Here is a 19975-nt window from a genome sequence, read left to right on the forward strand (position 1 = left end):
ATCCCAGTCCCCAGACCTGAATATCATTGAACATCTGTGGGATGATTTGAAGCGGGCTGAACATGCTCGGCGACCATCAAACTTAACTGAACTTGAATTGTTTTGTAAAGAGGAATGGTCCAAAATACCTTCATCCAGGATCCAGGAACTGACTAAAAGCTAAAGGAAGCGACTAGAGGCTGTTATCTTTGCAAAAGGAGGATCTACTAAATATTAATGTCACTTTTCTGTTGAGGTGCCCATACTTTGGCACCGGTCAAATTTTGGTTTAATGCATATTGTACATTTTCTGTTAGTACAATAAACCTCATTTCAGTCCTGAAATATTACTGTGTCCATCAGTTATTAGATATATCAAACTGAAATGGCTGCTGAAAACACCAAAATATTTAGAACTAAACATGATTAAGATTAATAGGGGTGCCCAAACTTTTTCATAGGACTGTATACAAAAAAAGCATGAAACAACTGAAAATATGTCTTATATTCTAGGTTCTTCAAAGTAGCCACCTTTTGCTTTGACTCCTGCTTTGCACACTCTTGGCATTCTCTTGATGAGCTTCAAGAGGTAGTCACCGGAAATGGTCTTCCAACGGTCTGTACTGTATGTCCACTTAGGTTTCAATTAGTTAGTAATTAATATTCAATATCTATTATATTAACACATTAACACTGAACCCAGTAAACATTGATGGAATTATGAAGCTGACACAGTGAGGCAAATGACAATACTGAGATGCTTCACATTTTTATGGTTTATTTCTCAAACAATAACACAGAGATGTGAATGAAAACCTTTTTTGTCCTGGGGCATTTATTGCTGTGTACCAAAATGACAAGCTGACAATAGTCACACACTGACCTCAATGTTCTGATGTTGGTTGGCAGGCGGCAAAAGTCAGAGACGTGATGGATGAAAAGAGAGCATCATGTGACTGAAGATCAATACAGATGTGCAGTGATGGAACACTTATGAGAGACCCTAAAGTAGAGGAAGGATAACAGGGTCTTGCTGGTCAGGGTCAGACATAGAACAAGCAGCAGTAAATAATATCTTCATTCTTCAGTAATCCTCCAAATACATAAATTTAAAGAGCATGTTCAATTATAGTTTATATTGTTCTGGATTAAACAAGTATGTATTACCAAAGTGTCTGCTGCTGCCCTTTGCAACCAGATTTTGGATATACTTTAATAGCATAAATTTATTTATTTATTATGCTTACCATCATATTCTGCAGCGCTTTACAGATATTGTCAGTCACTGTCCCATATAGGGCTCACAATGAAGGCAAAAATCTGATTCTTACAAGAATACGCCCAATGTGATTTTACACTGCATGATTGTGATATCTTAGAGCCCATGGTGTTGTCAGAATGCCACATTTTAATATCACAGTGACCTATTGGGATGTCACTGGGCCCACTGTCATGTCACAATGCCATATTGGAATGGGAGAGAGGACATTGGGACATTGTAACATCACAGTGGAGAATTAAGATGTCATAATGGGCCCTGTGACATCACATTGTGATGTTACAAAATCTGATTGTGATGTCATATTACTTCATTGTGATTTCACAAAGTGCCATTGAGTTGTCATAATGCTATTTTGTAATGTCACAACCTCAACTGTGATGTCACAACGCCCCATTGTGATATTATAACTGTCCATTTAGATGCCGCAGTGCTCCATTGTGATGTCACAGAGATGATTGTGATATCACAATGCCCCACTGAGATGTCAGAGACCATCAGTCATTTTGATGATGCAAGGCACCATTTTGATGCCCTAGTGAGACCTCATAATGCTCCAGTGAGGTTTTACAGTGCCCAAATCTGATTTCACAGAGCCCATTGTGATATCACAATGACAAATAAACAAGAGGACAAAGTGATTCCTTGTGTGGATCAGTAACTTAGGGAGAAGGCACATCACCTGGTGCATTATCATGTCACAATGCCGATTTTTAGACTTTTAAGGGTATGCGGCTGGTACCTTGTTTACATGATCTAACTGTGCTTGCCTGTTTTTTGAGAGGAGTTTTGTTGCTAAGCACACACATTCAGCACTGCTTCATCACGCCAATACAATGCATTAGCCAGTGCTGATTGGCCAAAGTACGGAATTCGGCCAATCAGCGCTGGCTCTGCTGGAGGAGGCGGAGTCTAAGATCGCTCCACACCAGTCTCCATTCAGGTCCGACCTTAGACTCCGCCTCCTCCGGCAGAGCCAGCGCTGATTGGCCGAAGGCTGGCCAATGCATTCCTATGCGAATGCAGACTTAGCAGTGCTGAGTCAGTTTTGCTCAACTACACATCTGATGCACACTCGGCACTGCTACATCAGATGTAGCAATCTGATGTAGCAGAGCCGAGGGTGCACTAGAACCCCTGTGCAAACTCAGTTCACGCTAATAGAATGCATTGGCCAGCGCTGATTGGCCAATGCATTCTATTAGCCCGATGAAGTAGAGCTGAATGTGTGTGCTAAGCACACACATTCAGCACTGCTTCATCACGCCAATAAAATGCATTAGCCAGTGCTGATTGGCCAGAGTACGGAATTCGGCCAATCAGCGCTGGCTCTGCTGGAGGAGGCGGAGTCTAAGGTCGGACCTGAATGGAGACTGGTGTGGAGCGATCTTAGACTCCGCCTCCTCCAGCAGAGCCAGCGCTGATTGGCCGAATTCCGTACTCTGGCCAATCAGCGCTGGCCAATGCATTCTATTAGCTTGATGAAGCAGAGTGTGCACAAGGGTTCAAGCGCACCCTCGGCTCTGATGTAGCAGAGCTGAGGCTGCACAAGGGTTCAAGCGCACCCTCGGCTCTGATGTAGGAGAGCCGAGGGTGCACTTGAACCCTTGTGCACCCTCAGCTCTGCTACATCAGAGCCGAGGGTGCGCTTGAACCCTTGTGCACACTCTGCTTCATCAAGCTAATAGAATGCATTGGCCAGCGCTGATTGGCCAATGTATTCTATTAGCCTGATGAAGTAGAGCTGAATGTGTGTGCTAAGCACACACATTCAGCTCTACTTCATCGGGCTAATAGAATGCATTGGCCAGCGCTGATTGGCCAGAGTACGGAACTCGACCAATCAGCGCTGGCTCTGCTGGAGGAGGCGGAGTCTAAGATCGCTCCACACCAGTCTCCATTCAGGTCCGACATTAGACTCCGCCTCCTCCAGCAGAGCCAGCGCTGATTGGCCGAATTCCGTACTCTGGCCAATCAGCACTGGCTAATGCATTGTATTGGCGTGATGAAGCAGTGCTGAATGTGTGTGCTTAGCACACACATTCAGCTCTACTTCATCGGGCTAATAGAATGCATTGGCCAATCAGCGCTGGCCAATGCATTCTATTAGCGTGAACTGAGTTTGCACAGGGGTTCTAGTGCACCCTCGGCTCTGCTACATCAGATTGCTACATCTGATGTAGCAGTGCCGAGTGTGCATCAGATGTGTAGTTGAGCAAAACTGACTCAGCACTGCTAAGTCTGCATTCGCATAGGAATGCATTGGCCAGCCTTCGGCCAATCAGCGCTGGCTCTGCCGGAGGAGGCGGAGTCTAAGGTCGGACCTGAATGGAGACTGGTGTGGAGCGATCTTAGACTCCGCCTCCTCCAGCAGAGCCAGCGCTGATTGGTCGAGTTCCGTACTCTGGCCAATCAGCGCTGGCCAATGCATTCTATTAGCCCGATGAAGTAGAGCTGAATGTGTGTGCTTAGCACACACATTCAGCTCTACTTCATCAGGCTAATAGAATACATTGGCCAATCAGCGCTGGCCAATGCATTCTATTAGCTTGATGAAGCAGAGTGTGCACAAGGGTTCAAGCGCACCCTCGGCTCTGATGTAGCAGAGCTGAGGGTGCACAAGGGTTCAAGTGCACCCTCGGCTCTCCTACATCAGAGCCGAGGGTGCGCTTGAACCCTTGTGCAGCCTCGGCTCTGCTACATCAGAGCCGAGGGTGCGCTTGAAACCTTGTGCACACTCTGCTTCATCAAGCTAATAGAATGCATTGGCCAGCACTGATTGGCCAGAGTACGGAATTCGGCCAATCAGCGCTGGCCAATGCATCCCTATGGGAAAAAGTTTATCTCACAAAAATCACAATTACACACCCGATAGAGCCCCAAAAAGTTATTTTTAATAACATTCCCCCCTAAATAAAGGTTATCCCTAGCTATCCCTGCCTGTACAGCTATCCCTGTCTCATAGTCACAAAGTTCACATTCTCATATGACCCGGATTTGAAATCCACTATTCGTCTAAAATGGAGGTCACCTGATTTCGTCAGCCAATGACTTTTTCCAATTTTTTTCAATGCCCCCGGTGTCATAGTTCCTGTCCCACCTCCCCTGCGCTGTTATTAGTGCAAAAAAGGCGCCAGGGAAGGTGGGAGGGGAATCGAATTTTGGCGCACTTTACCACGTGGTGTTCGATTCGATTCGAACATGGCGAACACCCTGATATCCGATCGAACATGTGTTCGATAGAACACTGTTCGCTCATCTCTAGTCACAATGCTCCATTGTGACACTATAATGGCCAATTTTGATGTCACAGAACACCTTTGTTATGATAAAATGTACCATTATGATATCATAGAACAATACTAGTATAGTGCTGTGACTGATGATTTGATGTTGCAATATAAGTAAACAAAATAAATAAATTATATATATATATATATATATATATAAGCAAAATAAATAAATGTCACAGACATTATTGTGATGAAACAGTGCAACATTGTGATATCAGATAGCCTACTATGTTGTCAGAATGCCCTATTGTGATGTCACTGTTCCCACTGTGTTTTCACAGAGCCTATTGTAATGTCACAATACCTCATTGTGATGCCTCAATAATACATTGCAATGTCACAATGATCCATTGTGACATCACAAAACACATTATAATGTCACAAACTGTGTGCCAAACCGAGTTTTTTGCACGTGACTTGATTTTGTGGCAATATTGCACTTTCACACAAAAATGTATGTTCACTATGATACTAATAAAAATAATGTCTAGAACAGACAGGATGACTTTTAAATATGAACAATATTTATTAAAAATAAAAACAACAACAGTTGTTACATATAATAACATATAGAGTTGGGGGTGAAACCCATCCAATAGTATATATGAACCAGGTAGTGGGAGGCAGGAGGGAATAAATAAAGCACATAAAAACCAAGCAAGGTGAAGTGCATGAAAACTACAAAGCACACTGTGTTAAATCAATATTACAACATATACCAAATGGAATACAATGATACATAATAAAAAACACACCTGTGTAAATAATGCAGTGAAATAAAGCAAAGACCAAGCAAGGAATGAAGGATACAACATAAAAAATAAATAAACCATGCCTACCCACAAGACCTGGACATCCTATGATACTAGTTGCCCCTATATCAAATTGGTGGGTGTCTGAAACCCGGAACCCCCAATGATCAGCTTATTCAAGGGACTTGTTCAGAGTGAGCAGCGTAAAAAACAGATCCTAATGACTTCAGTGGGTGCCGGCATACGCACGCTCCCCATTGAAATCAATGGGAGGCTTTTTTTCCCTATTGCTTTCAATGTGATACGCGCGTATCACAATGAAAGCAATAGGTAAAAAAGCCTCCCATTGATTTCAATGGGGAGCGCACGTATGCCAGCACCTATTCAAGTCAATGGGATCTGTTTTTTACACCGCTCACTCTGAACGAGTTTTACGTTCAGAATGAGTGAGCGTAAACTCCGTGCGCAGGCTCCCTTAGACAGGTATTGTGGCCTCTGCATTGATACCAATCACAATACAGTGTATTGTACAGAGGTTGTCCCTGGTTTTGCAGCTCAGACCACTTCATTTGAATGCACCATACAACCAACTGAAGTGACATCACTGGCCTAAGAAGAGTAAAAGAGGAAGTGGAACCCACTTAAGTGCCACAAGCTCTTTAAATTGCCGATCAAATATTGGTGGTCCATTTTAAGAACAGGACATCAATATCAAAGTCCTGGAAAATCCTGTTAAACATGCTCAGAATGAAAGTTTTAACGTTTAAAAAAAAACATGGTATATGTCTTCAATGATCTTGGCACAAGTTTGATTCCAATGCAGCCAGAACAGACCAGAGGGGACCTGGGCAGCACTAGAAACAGATTGGCATAGGGAACTGAGAGCGTAAATGCTGTTTTTTCATGTTGGGACTTTCATTCTGAGAAGGTTTTTGTATTTTTTTTAAATAATAATGTCAATGTTACTTTTATCTTGTCATACACAAAATCTCTAAAATGGGAAAGTAATGCAGGTGATATTGCATGGTAATGCTGTTTTTCGACAAGTTCTAATCATTTGTATAATAATAATTATTCAGGCAGTGCTGCATTTATTTAGAATCCTAAGTGACCTAAATGTAATGTGCGATTTTGCTGCCAAAAAAATTGCTCAGCCTACTGCTTTTTTCTTTATCTATACATCCTATTTAGGGGTAAAACATCCCCCAGAGACCCCACTTGCATCTGAAAAAGCTGAAAACAGGCACTCTAAGATTACATTTGACAGGTCATTTTCTAGTCATTATTTTAAATGCATGTCTAGAAAGTACATTGTAAATATATATTTTTAATGCTGAATTCATCAAACTCAAGATCACTGGAGCTTCGAGAAAGAAATGTATTGACTCATGTCCTGGTGGAAAACAATACTTATATTGTACTGTCCTAAAATCCTTGAGTGATTCAAAGCTGTATAGAGTAATGTGTAGGAAGAGCAGCAGCACTGCCAGGGTAAGGTTACATGACTACTTCATTGAGATTGTGACTATACGTTCTACTGGAAGCCAGAATGTTGTGATAGATCCATCATAACATGTTAGACATTGGCTGGCCCTGGACTTATAATGGGGTCTGTCCTTTGATATCACCATATTCCAGATTTCATGCCCTCCATTAATATCTATTAAGAAAAGTCATATGACTACTGATGGGGGTCACTAGAGCCAAGACCAATTCAACAAAAAAAAAAGATTTAGTAAAGTATTCACCGAAGTGAATACCGAATGGTTGAATGTGTCCCTGTGTTGACACTGTAGTAAAGAGACTGAAGCCCTTCTCATTCATTCTGCTTGTTAGTGGAGGTCCTTAACCAAGACAAACCCATCAATTGTAGATAAGATCATTCAATGAACTAATGTGTATGGGAGTTGGCAGGGAGTTGTCCAGGGAAAGCAAATTGTCATGTTTGATTTCTACTACTTGAAAAAAACACCTCTGGAAGAGGAGCTCAACTCCAATTGTAAGTATATCTGTATGGCCAGATTTGAGTACCCTACAGAGGACATACAGTATCTCTCTATATTATAAAAATGAATTCTTGTCTGTCTGTCTGTTCTCTATTGCAAACCAAACGACTGTACCGATCTTCACCAAATTTGGTACAGAGATACTTCAGGTATCCGGGAAGGTTTAAGACGAGACTCCAACTCGCTCAAACGTACCGTTGCTGAGATACAGCATTCCAAACACAATGGAATGCTATTCACGCATATTTGGGGCTCTATCAACATAATTTTGCTGATAGAGCCCCTTTAAAGATTTTCCCTAATCATCTTAGTAATGACAACTTTTGTCTTCATTGGTTGCCAATGGATACGACCATGAAAGCAGGAATTTTTTATGGTCTGGGGTTGGTTAGAAACTGGTCAGCCATGATTTCCTTATTGTGGTCAGGTTATCAGGCAAGGACACTTCATGAGAAGATAGGAACCAATAAGGAAATCATAAAGTGTTGGCCAAAAGTATTGGCACCCCTGCAATTCTGTCAGATAATACTCATTTTCTTCCAGAAAATGATTGCAAGCACAAACTCTTTGGTATTAATATCTTCATTTATTTTGCTTGCAATGAAAAAACTCAAAAGTCAAATCATTGATCATTTTACACAAAACTCCAAAAAAGGGCCGGACAAAAGTATTGGCACCCTCAGCCTAATACTTGGTAGCACAACCTTTAGACAAAATAATTGCGAACAACCGCTTCCGGTAACCATCAATGAGTTTCTTACAATGCTCTGCTGGAATTTTAGACCATTCTTCTTTGGCAAACTGCTCCAGGTCCCTGAGATGTGAAGGGTTCCTTCTCCAAACTGCCATTTTGAGATCTCTCCACAGGTGTTCTATGGGATTCAGGTCTGGACTCATTGCTGGCCACTTTAGAAGTCTCCAGTGCTTTCTCTCAAACCATTTTCTAGTGCTTTTTGAAGTGTGTTTTGGGTCATTGTCCTGCTGGAAGACTCATGACCTCTGAGGAAGACCCAGCTTTCTCACACTGGGCCCTACATTATGCTGCAAAATTTGATAGTAGTCTTCAGACTTCATAATGCCATGCACACGGTCAAGCAGTCCAGTGCCAGAGGCAGCAAAGCAACCCCAAAACATCAGGGAACCTCCGCCATGTTTGATGGTAGGGACCGTGTTCTTTTCTTTGAAGGCCTCTTTTTTTTTCCTGTAAACTCTATGTTGATGCCTTTTCCCAAAAAGATCTACTTTTGTCTCATCTGACCAGAGAACATTCTTCCAAAACGTTTTTTGGTTTTCTCAGGTAAGTTTTGGCAAACTCCAGCCTGGCTTTTTTATGTCTCTGGGTAAGAAGTGGGGTCTTCCTGGGTATCCTACCATACAGTCCCTTTTCATTCAGACGCCGACAGATAGTACAGGTTGACACTGTTGTACTCTTGGACTGCAGGGCAGCTTGAACTTGTTTGGATGTTAGTCGAGGTTCTTTATCCACCATCTGCACAATCTTGCGTTGAAATCTCTCGTCAATTTTTCTTTTCCGTCCACATCTAGGGAGGTTAGCCACAGTGCCATGGGCTTTAAACTTCTTGATGACACTGTGCACGGTAGACACAGGAACATTCAGGTCTTTGGAGATGGACTTGTAGCTTTGAGATTGCTCATGCTTCCTCACAATTTTGCTTCTCAAGTCCTCAGACAGTTCTTTGGTCTTCTTCCTTTTCTCCATGCTCAATGTGATACACACAAGGGCTGTCATGACCTGGTTATTGGTATATGTTAGTGTGTTTCGGCTGGGGATTTGATCCGGGCTCATGTGTTCTGCTGGTGGTTGCTTTGCCACTGGACCATCTGGTTTGGTATTGGTGTCAGTCCTCTTAGCATACTTGAAGTTCCAGGAATCGAACCTCAGGTGTTTAATATTGCCATCATCCTATGGGAGGATTCTGGGGCCTTTTTAAGGAAGAGGGCTGGCTCCACATGTTGCCGGTTTTTGTGGTTTACACCTTAGGATTCTTGGCTCTAGGAGGAGGATTGTTTTGGTGAAAGTTCCAACTGATTAGGAAGTGGTGTGAGAGTTGCCTGTTGTTTGTATCTGGTTTGTTCCCTCACACCCTATCCTTCTGCTCTGTTTGCCTGGAACTTTCTTGTGGTTTGAGAGGTTTTGGGTTCCAGTGTTTTCCCCAGTCCTGTGTTTACCCTTTCCTCACCTCTCCACTGTCCCTCTCCTCATTTTCTTGTTTTGTTTTGTGTTGTGCTGCGTGTCTGTTGTCCAGCACCTCCCAGCCCATTTGTCTGTCTGCAGCTGCACCTGCATTTCTGTAGGGGTCACCACATTAGAAACCCCAGTCCCTAGCTCTCCTATAGCTCTTGCCCTATCTGTCTTCTAGGTCTTCGTGCTAGAGAGCCAGGAGTTGTCGGGGCCAAGACTAGCTTGGGGACAGCTGACCACCACCCGTAGGCAGGGCCTAGCTAGCCACCGTAGTGCCAGGGATAGTCTCCCTCCCCTGTTTCCTTAGCGGTGCAACCTGCAATCCGGAATCTGTGTCTGGACTCAGACACGAACGTAACAAGGACACAGGACAGAGGTTGAGTCAACTTTAATCCATTTCAACTGGCTGCAAGTGTGATTTAGTTATTGCCACCACCTGTTAGGTGCCTCAGGTAAGTAACAGGTGCTGTTAATTACACAAATTAGAGAAGCATCACATGATTTTTCAAACAGTGCCAATACTTTTGTCCGCCCCCTTTTTTATGTTTGCTGTGGAATTCTATCCAATTTGGCTTTTTGACAATTCTTTTTGTGGTTTTCCATTGAAGACAAATTAAATGAAGATAATAATACCAAAGAATTTGTGATTGCAATCATTTTCTGGAAGAAAATGAGTATTATCTGATAGAACTGGAGGGGTGCCAATACTTTTGGCCAGCACTGTAGCTAGGTTTCTGACAAGTCCCAGACCAAAGAAAATTCCTTCATTCATGACCCTGCTCATTGGCAACCAATTAAGATAGAAAGCTGTCACCAGTAAGATGGTTAGCAAAACTCTTTAAGGGGGCATTCACACTGAGTAACGCCGGGCGTGTATCACAGCCGTACACGCCGGCATTACAGCAGACTGCCGAACACTTCCCATTCACTTCAATGGGAGTGCTCGTAAACGCCGAAGTGAAGTGAATGGGAAGTGTTCGGCAGTCTGCTGTAATGCCGGCGTGTACGGCTGTGAAACATGCCCGGCGTTACTCAGTGTGAATGCCCCCTAAGGCTGAAGCCCCACATTGCGAAAACGCAGCTTTTTAGAGTACCTGCAAAGTGAATGGGATTCTGACTAATCCCATCCACAGATTGAAGAAAGACATCTTTGCAGAAAATGATTTGTGTTTTTAAAGATCACAGCATGTCAATTATACCTGCGGAAATACCAGCGTTTTCCATTTAGATATAATAAGGCCAAAAAGTCTGCAGAGGAAAACTCTGCGGAAACACAATAAAAAAACACTGCTGAAAAAATGCATTTCCACTACATTTTTCATGCATTTCGCTAAGTGAGACCTTAGCCTAAGGCCCTGGAAGCTTTTTTATGCAGATTTTGCTGAGTTTTTTTTTTTTTTTTAGCTAAACCCAGTAGTGGCTACAAAAGGAATGGGAAATGTAAAGGAAGCTCCTATAGCTCTCTGTTCTGCTCAAACCACTCCTGACTTTGGCTCAAAAAAACTAAATCTGCAACAAATAAAGTTTTGTTTCTGCAGTGTGGGGCCTCAGACTAAATCTACTCTGGTTATACATGTTACATCAGGTCATTACCCTGCAAATCTGTCAGCAGATAATTGACTGCTACTTACTATGAATGACACACCATCTATGGGAAATTTGATGTCGCTGGTGCTACTGTATTTTCAATTCTCTTTCACTATACAAAGTTTCAGGTGTGTGTGTGTTGGGATCTTCACTTATTCTGTTACTATACAGGGATTGAATTTTGTAATAAAGTATTAGAAAATTGCTATTTTAACATGTTGCCACTTTACTAAAATGGTACATTTTCCTATAACATTGTTATTGTGCGGAAACAGTTCTGAATGAAGTTGTAATTTTTTGTCCAGAGTTTACATAACAGGTTGTCTAAAGATCTGGCTCACTATCACTGCCTTTTGAAGGGACCATATGGTATGCCTGCTGCCCAGTCTGTTCTTGTACTGCAGAACATTACAGGAGACAATGGATGTTTTCCTAATGTTAATTAGAGACACAGCAGCAGTCTTGGGTTAGGTCAGATTCTTTGTCTCCTGTGAACAGATTTTGGTTCATAAAGTCATCAGACAATTAGCCTTCATTTCTCTTCCTTATTTTAGGATTAGCAATGTTATGAAATACTGCTGCTTGCTCATACCAGCATTAGTGGAACGAAATCTACTTTTTGTCACACATTTCATGTTTTGTAATATCTAAAATCAGATAGTCAATGAAAAATGAAGAAATTATACTTTGAGCTTCCACCCGCAAACGTGCACCAACATTTCATTTTAGGTGCAACTTTTCATGCCCCAAGATGATGTCTCTTGCAAATGTACAGAAGACTGAATTGCTGCTTTGTTCAAAGTTCCAAATTATCAGCTAGTAGTATCTAGTCCTGATATCCCCTATTTGGACTACGTGGTGCTTCAAGTCCTCTAAGAAAATTTACTCCATAATTGTTACTACATAGAGAATACAAGAACTAGAGCTGGGCAATTCATCAACAAATAACTGAAACTGACCATAAATCTGGATTACCAATGTGATTTTCTGCATATCGGTTATTTCACTTTGGTCATTAAATTTTATGTGAGCCTTTGCCTGCAGTTTTGTTCAGACCAAACGCTTCCAAACCAGTACTGCTATTATTATATTCTGGGGTCTCTTCCCCGCTTTACTACTTGCCTGGGACAACTGATAGAAATACTACTTGCATAGGGGCTACTGGAGAGCATTTATAGTTGTTCAGGGGCCATTGTGGAGCATTATAGGTGTCTGGGAGCCACTGAAGAGCGTTATATGGTGTTTGGGCACGGTGCTACATTATTAAGTGTCTAGGAGCAACTGGGGAGTATTATACTGTGTTGAACCAGTGGGTAAAAATAAACTGTGTGTTGGCCACTGGGGAGCATGATACTACGTTGTCTATCAATATGTATTTAGACACCCATTCAAATGAAGATATCTGCGGTTGTGATGTACGTCACGCCTTCCGCCATTAAATTGGGAACTGCATTGGCATTAGTCACATGCAAGATGCCACAAAGTACAGAGTTGTCCAATTTTGAGAAAGGGGTAATTGTGGGGTACCACAGAAATGGTTGATCCTTAAAGGACATAGAAAGCAAACTGAATTATTGTGATTATCAGAATATGCCCCAAGTTGGCAGACCCCCGAAACTGGGAGATAGAGACCGACGGGTGCTGGCTAGAGAAACCGCACCCAACCAATGGCTCACATACACCAGGAGTTTCACCAGGCATCCGGGAGTATTGTGTCGATCAATACCAGCCATAAGGAAGCACATCTGCTGAGTTCTACCAACTATTGGATATGAATAAATGTTTTTTTTCTATTCTACCACAGGTGTCCAAATACTAATTGGTAGACAGTGTATGTCAGGGCCACTTTGTAGACAGTGTATGTCACCAGATTCTCAGAGCCTGGTGATGGTGAAAGATGAATTTTTAAATGTACCAGATAGGAAGCATAAGATGGTATAACTTTGAGGGTGCATGCCTATGGTGTAGTTGTGATTGAAGCAAAATTGTTTCTGAAAAAAATGCATGTGATTTGATGTGGCTTGGTGAGGTTTATGTTTCAGCTGTGAATTCAAAAACTGTGCTAAAAAAACCACACAATGTCGCCATTTGGCCGCATCGCAAACAACACAGCAAAAACATAGTGTTTTACACTGTAGCAAATCCCATCCACTCATTGCAGAAAAATACCTGCAGCTGATTTATGGAATTTATGGAAATTGAAGTATGTCAATTATACCTAACTGCCGGTGGTTTCCTTATAGGTATAATTGAAGCAGATAGTCCGCAGAGGAAAATTCTGTGGACTTTCTGTGAAAAATGATGCGGGAAAAAACGCATTGTGTTTCTGCCACGGTTTTTCACTGCAGCCCATTATGGGGCCTTAACCTAAAACTGCCTTTTGTGTCTTTTGGTAAAATTAGTTGGTGGAAGTACCCCAAAGAATTTTTTTGTCCAGGACTGTCCCTAGTCTGAAAAGGTTGTGAAATATTATCATATGGACCAAATGCCAGAAATTTACAGCACCTGGGCTTGTAAATTTATAGCTTAGGTTTAAAGCTGCTGCTACTGTAATCTAGTAGGAGCAAGTCAGGTGCCCAGCTGTCAGACCTGGAGACCCAGAGACCACAAAAATAGTCTAGAACTGTCCCTCATATCTTCTCCTTTCCAAAAAAGGTTTTACTATAGTCATAGATGGGGCTTATTTTCAATAAGAGCAGTGAAACTATGGAACTCACTGCCACAATGACTAGTAACTTGTGCAGGCTCAAGAAGGGCCTGGATTCCTTCTTGAAAGTAATAATATTATTGATTATTGGAACTAGTACCTTTTGGAATAGGATGTTGATCCATGGACGGAATCAAATCGCCATATTTGGAGTTTTGGAAGGAATTTCTTCCTCATGTGGGGTAATTTGCGTTAGTTTTTTGCCTTCCTCTGGAACAACTTGGGTTTATACCTGAACAGTAAAGGAACTTCAATATAATAAATTGCATCAAATCCAGATAAGATATGACACCAACAGGACTTGCATATGCGTTTCGTGTTTACAATAAACCCTTCATAGCATGGCAATTGCTCTACCTGCAATAAGTAACAACAACTGGCCAATCGATACATTTGTCAATCAGATTATTATCTACTTCTCAGAGGAAGCAGTTACATAGTTAAAGGGGTTGTCACATAACAAGGATCCTATCTATACTGCTAGTTTATGTGGATATAAGACTTTTCCTAAATACATTGCTTTATCAAAACTGCTTTGTTTGGCCGCTATCTTAATTTATTCACTTCACTGTTGACACTGGCCCTTGGGATTATCTGCTCATTTGTCAAGTTGCCTGCTCTCAAGGGGGGAGGGAGGGGCTGACAAGCAATGGAGCTCCTCATATAGGGGAGGGGGGAGGTGAGAGCTCCGTGATTACTGTGCTGTCTATCTTCAGTTTTTCCACTTATCAGCCGGATTAATTGAATTTGGCTGATAAGGGCTGAGATAAGGAGTCCGTTACCTCTGTATGTAATGCAAGATGACTCAAATCCAGCTCTGCTACATCACTTTCCACATCAGCGTCATACTGTGGATCATAGCAGATAGCAGAGCAAGTGAAACCCCTCCCACCAATGTGCGCGAAATCCAGGAAATGAAGAGAGTACAGAGCCTTCAGGCTGCAGAACAAGAGTTATGGAAACACCCCTTTAATTACACTTCACAAATAGATAAAAACTACAAAGTAACACAAAAGAAATAATAATCAATAAAAATTGCAGCAATGATTACAAATATGAACAGCATGAGAAAAAATAGCTTGGTTCTTGATGGATATATGTCTTTTTCCAACCTTATCTACTATGTAAACTTACAGCCACAGATTCCAAATGTATGACACTTTACATATATGGATAGGAGTGGTTATTGCTCATACCCCTTCCAGGCACCTAGTTCTCCTTTCCAACCACTTTTGGGGAAATGCAGGGCACATTTCAGCCTTGGACACCAAAGTTCTTCACTGGTTTAGTAGATGGTGATATTCAATATGCATGAGGTTCAAGAAGTCTTGGTTTTGAGAGCATGAGGAATAGTGACAAGGGATTGCCTGTTAACCCTAACTACTGCTAACTAGCCTAACGTAATGCCTTGATCTATCACTAACTAAAGTCTGAGGGGACCATGAGCAACCACTAAACTCCTCTCACCTTCTAGAAACATCAGAGCAGAAGTCACTCCTGCTTATATAGCATCATAGGAATAGTTAGTTAAGTTAAGAGTGTCCAATATAAAGCAAGAAAGTGAAAATAGCTGGTAATAAATCGTGCAAACAAATGATGCATACATATAGCCATTGAGTCTCTTAGGCCTGGTTCACATCTGTGTTTGGCATTCAGTTGGGGGAGTCCACTTAGGGCCCCCCCTGAACGGCATACCTAACACACTGACAAGTGGTGAGCAATGAAAGCACACGGACCCCATAAACTACAATGGGGTCCGTGTGTTTTTTGCGCGGTGACCACATGAGTCATGCGGAGAGGAAAGAAGTACTTTCCTCTTCGTGTGCTTTCGTTACTCATGGCTTGTCAATACGCTCGGTATTCCGTTCGGGGAGTCTGCTTGGGGAATACCGAACGCAGATGTGAACCAGGTCTTAGCAGTGGTCCTTATGAAGGACGCTACACAAGTAAACCATGGCAGAAAGTATATGTGTGCTAGGTTAGGTAATGGGAAATATTTCATCTGTCTAGTAGAGTTTATTTTGCGTTTCCGCCTCAAACTTTAACAAGTTTATCATCCATTGTGACTGCTATAACATTGCTCCTTAGATATGAGTGCAGCCATGCACATCCACTTGAGTCCTGCTCACTTAAGCAAGCTTATAATGAATGACAAGTACAATTCAGACAGAAAATAACCAGTTTGGCACAAAGATTATTATGGCTTTTATATACACAGAAATTAAGGAGTGTCCCATTGCTAAGCTGATTACTTTCCTGCATGCTCTTAATAGGATTGCCCCTTTGTAAGTGACAGGTTCACTCATTAATGACTATTCCTTTGCCACTTGCTTTTAGATTTAATATCTTGATAACCTGCCTGTCTTTTGACAAGTAAGAAGCTAGCAGGTTTATCACAAGAGAATCGAGATGACAAGGTTCATCAGCTAATGGGGTGGCTGGCAAGTGAAGTGTAAATGTGTAAATCTGTTTTTATTTGCAAGCGCTGGTATGAGGTGTTGAACAGCCATCACATTGATGTGAAGTCAAAGCTACGAGCTTGTCAGAGAGTACTGTCACTCACTCCCACCCACCAGCTCTCACATGAATAGGTAATTCCTGCCAGTGATATATATGCTACTGTTCCTCTATACCTCGCATCCCTGTGTTTGTAACTGAACTTAGATACCAGACAACACATATTTATGAAACTGTAAGAAATCTGCTACGTTTAGCGAGGCCACTGTGGTCTGCTTTACATTGATGTAACGTGACTCATGTAGACACGTCTCCAATTGGCTTCCCCTACAGTAATATTACTGTATATCACATTACAGATTTTCCCTCCATAACAGAATTTTTTTATGGTGTCTTAAGCCACAAAAATATTCTGCCCTGGAACATTTTAGTGGCCCTTACAATTCCAATGACTTCTAAAAACTAATCATATATATCACATGGAAGAATTATCTACCTGGGAAATTGTACCAAAATTGAAGCAACCAAAACTTCTCAGAAGTGGATTAAGTGCACCATAGACCCTGAACTGTTCACAGAACTTGGGTTTCCGACCATATCTATAGTCATCAATGGTCACAACATCATGGCTTGCAATGAGGTGACAGAGCCTCTCCCTTTGTCAGCATTGCAATTTGCATTGATGGTGGGACAAAATAGAGTTAAATTTGCTGGAATCTGAGTTTTCTTTCAACCTGTCTACAATAACCTGGGATGCAGCAGTGTGGGGATGGCACAGTTAGGAGTAGGCCCCCAATTGTGGCCCTACTGGTCATGGTTTTATTTGGCACCAAATCCTGTAACAGGACCTAAGTCAATGAAGTAACAAGGAGGACTCACTGAGGTGATGGTGCCTTCTGATGCTCATCTTACTACTTGTCTCCTATGTGATAACGTTGTGAGGAAGCCTTGATGTTGGGTACAAACAAATTCATATGGTGACAATTGAAATGGAAACAACTCAGTTCGGGTTACCTACCATCATTTCGTTCATTTACAGAGGAACATGGAGGTACATTAATTTAACAGTAATTTACACTCATATGGCACTTTACTCACATGGACAGGAGTGGCTATGAACTTCAACCAGTTGCCAAGGTCATCAGCTATATGCTGCAGTTGTGAGAGAAAATGAAATTTCAATATGGGCTACAGAACCCTGTATCACTCCTAATCCCGCTTTTTCGCAACCCACTTCTCCCTCCTGGACTTCTCCGGAGCACTTTGCATAGTGGAGACATGCCAGATTCAGGGTTCTTAATGATTACCGTCTTGGCAAGCAAATAGTCACTAAAGGAGTATTTCACTCCTCTACCATCCAAAGTCTTCAAAACTCACTAGATATTTCACTTTTTGCAAGCACTGACTCCAATCATAACTGCTATTTAGTCTACTAATTTCGAGAGACTCTTTACAGAGCTGCAGATAGAGGTTCGCTTTACTTTATATATAGTACGGTTGTTAGGGAATTGTTAGGACAGCAATTCCCCAGTAACGGTAGAATCCTGGGGCGGGACACAAGAGACAGTGAGCCCTAAGCTGAAGCCCCCAACTTTCCCTTCCTATTGCCAGGCCCTATCCTAAGTAATAGGCGGCAACCACGAAGACAGTCCCTACCTGTATATGTGAGACAAAAAACGCAGACAAGACAAACGACAACAATGGAAGGTCAGCTAGCCAGGGTTCGGTAACAGGAGAGCAATGCAGTGCCAAATCGAAGTCCAAAAGAATAGTCAGTAGGGAAAGCCAAAGGTCAAGGATTAGAATGCAAGCAAAAATAGGGACAGTAAAGAGCAAGTATGCAAGACAATAGCAAGCACTGGTCTGAATGGGAACCAAGGCTATATAGGGAGGAAGAACCCGCCCATGGAGTTGACAGGAAGGCAGGCTGTCAATCACAGGGCAAGGCCAGATTAACAATTAGAGGAGCAGAGACAAACAAGGGCAGAAGACGGGTGTGGTACAAACACAATCACAGCAGTAGAGCCGTGTTCACACAGTGTGAACAAAAACCTTAAGCCATGAACCAAACTGCACACACCTCCTGCGCCGCAGCACATGAGCAGAGGGTGACGCAGAGGCCCGAACAGGCAGAGATGTTACAGTGGTAAGTTGAATGCTCTTCCCCCCCCATGTACTACTAAATTGGACTTTATGACTGAAAGACTGACCTAAGGACCACTACGACCTTAGCTCAAAGGCAGGATTGATGTACCTTTACTAGCAAAGACAGCTGACAAGTCATCATCATGGAATCTTCTTTAAAGATATTGCATAGGACCTATATGGGCCCAGTTTAGTCACATTGCAAATATTCTATGATATCCTACTTTTTATACTGGATATACTATAAAATTTTTAAAAAACTGTTCAACTAGGATCAGTAACCTTAAAGGGTTGTAGAGGATAAACTATGAATTAACCCCTAAAGTAAGCCTCCTCCCCCGCCTAACTTCTAATTAACTTTTTTTTTTTTTTTTTAAATCTATTATTACCCCTATCTCTGGGGCAGTCCTTTGACCGTCCCAGGGACACTTTCTAAGAATCCGGTGACATTCTGTTTCACCGCTTCCAAAATGGAATGTCACCAATACTATCAACCCCAACCCCATCAATACTTACCAGCCTCCCTCTCTGGGAACGGTTCGTCCCCTCTTCAAGCATTTGCTGGAGGATGTAGACACTGTCTATGATACATGTGCAGTAGAGATGGAACTCCTTCTATACTGCGCAGGGCTCACAGGTACTTCCAGTCTTTGCGTAGCTACTCCAGGCTGCACACAGTGAAGAAGAAAGGAGGACCTATACTCTTAGGGTGCATTCACACTTCGGATACGCTGACTGATTCTGAACATTAACACACGTTCAGAATCAGCGCATATAAAGCAGATCCCATTCATTTCAATGGGAGCCGGCATAAGAGCGCTCCCATTGAAATGAATGAGCTGCTTTTTTCTCTACGAGCACTCCCATTGAAGTGAATGGGAAGTTAGAATGGGAAGTTAGCTCGGAATGAGCCGAGTGCTTACACCGTGTGAAGGGGCCCATAGAGAAAAAAGCAGCCCATTCATTTCAATGAGTAGCACTCGTATGCCGGCTCCCATTGAAATGAATGGGATCTGCTTTGTACGCGCTGATTCTGAACGTGTTTTAACGTTCAGAATCAGTCAGCGTATCCGAAGTGTGAATGCACCCTTACATGTACTACCCTCCCCCCAAAAAAAAGGGTACTCACCTATACTACCTCTATTCCCTTGTTCCCCTGAGGTAGAACCTCCACGGCCTCCGCCACTGCCGCTTCTCACTGTACAGCATCAGGACGTCTGTGTCCTGCCAGAGAAGGCGTAAGACAGTGCCTTCATTGCATGGACATCTGTGCCTGGACGCAGATGTCTTAAGACAGCTTGTAGGCTATAGGCCTGAAGTAGCTTGTGACTTGTACCACTGCTAACTTCTTGGAAAACACGGTTGCTATATATTTCCATCCAGAAAGCAAAAACATTTAGTTTACGTTGTAATTTTCCTAGAATGTATAGAATTTAACATAAAAGACGAAACATTTGTTCCAGTTACTGCCATCATAACTCAAGGGATAAAACATTTCTTTTAAAAGGGCAAATAGCTCTGATTGCATTTCTGTGCACAAAAGTTCTCCTGATATTTATTGACCTAA

The sequence above is a fragment of the Leptodactylus fuscus genome, chromosome 1 (genome assembly GCF_031893055.1).
Source record: "Leptodactylus fuscus isolate aLepFus1 chromosome 1, aLepFus1.hap2, whole genome shotgun sequence".
Lineage (NCBI taxonomy): Eukaryota > Metazoa > Chordata > Amphibia > Anura > Leptodactylidae > Leptodactylus > Leptodactylus fuscus.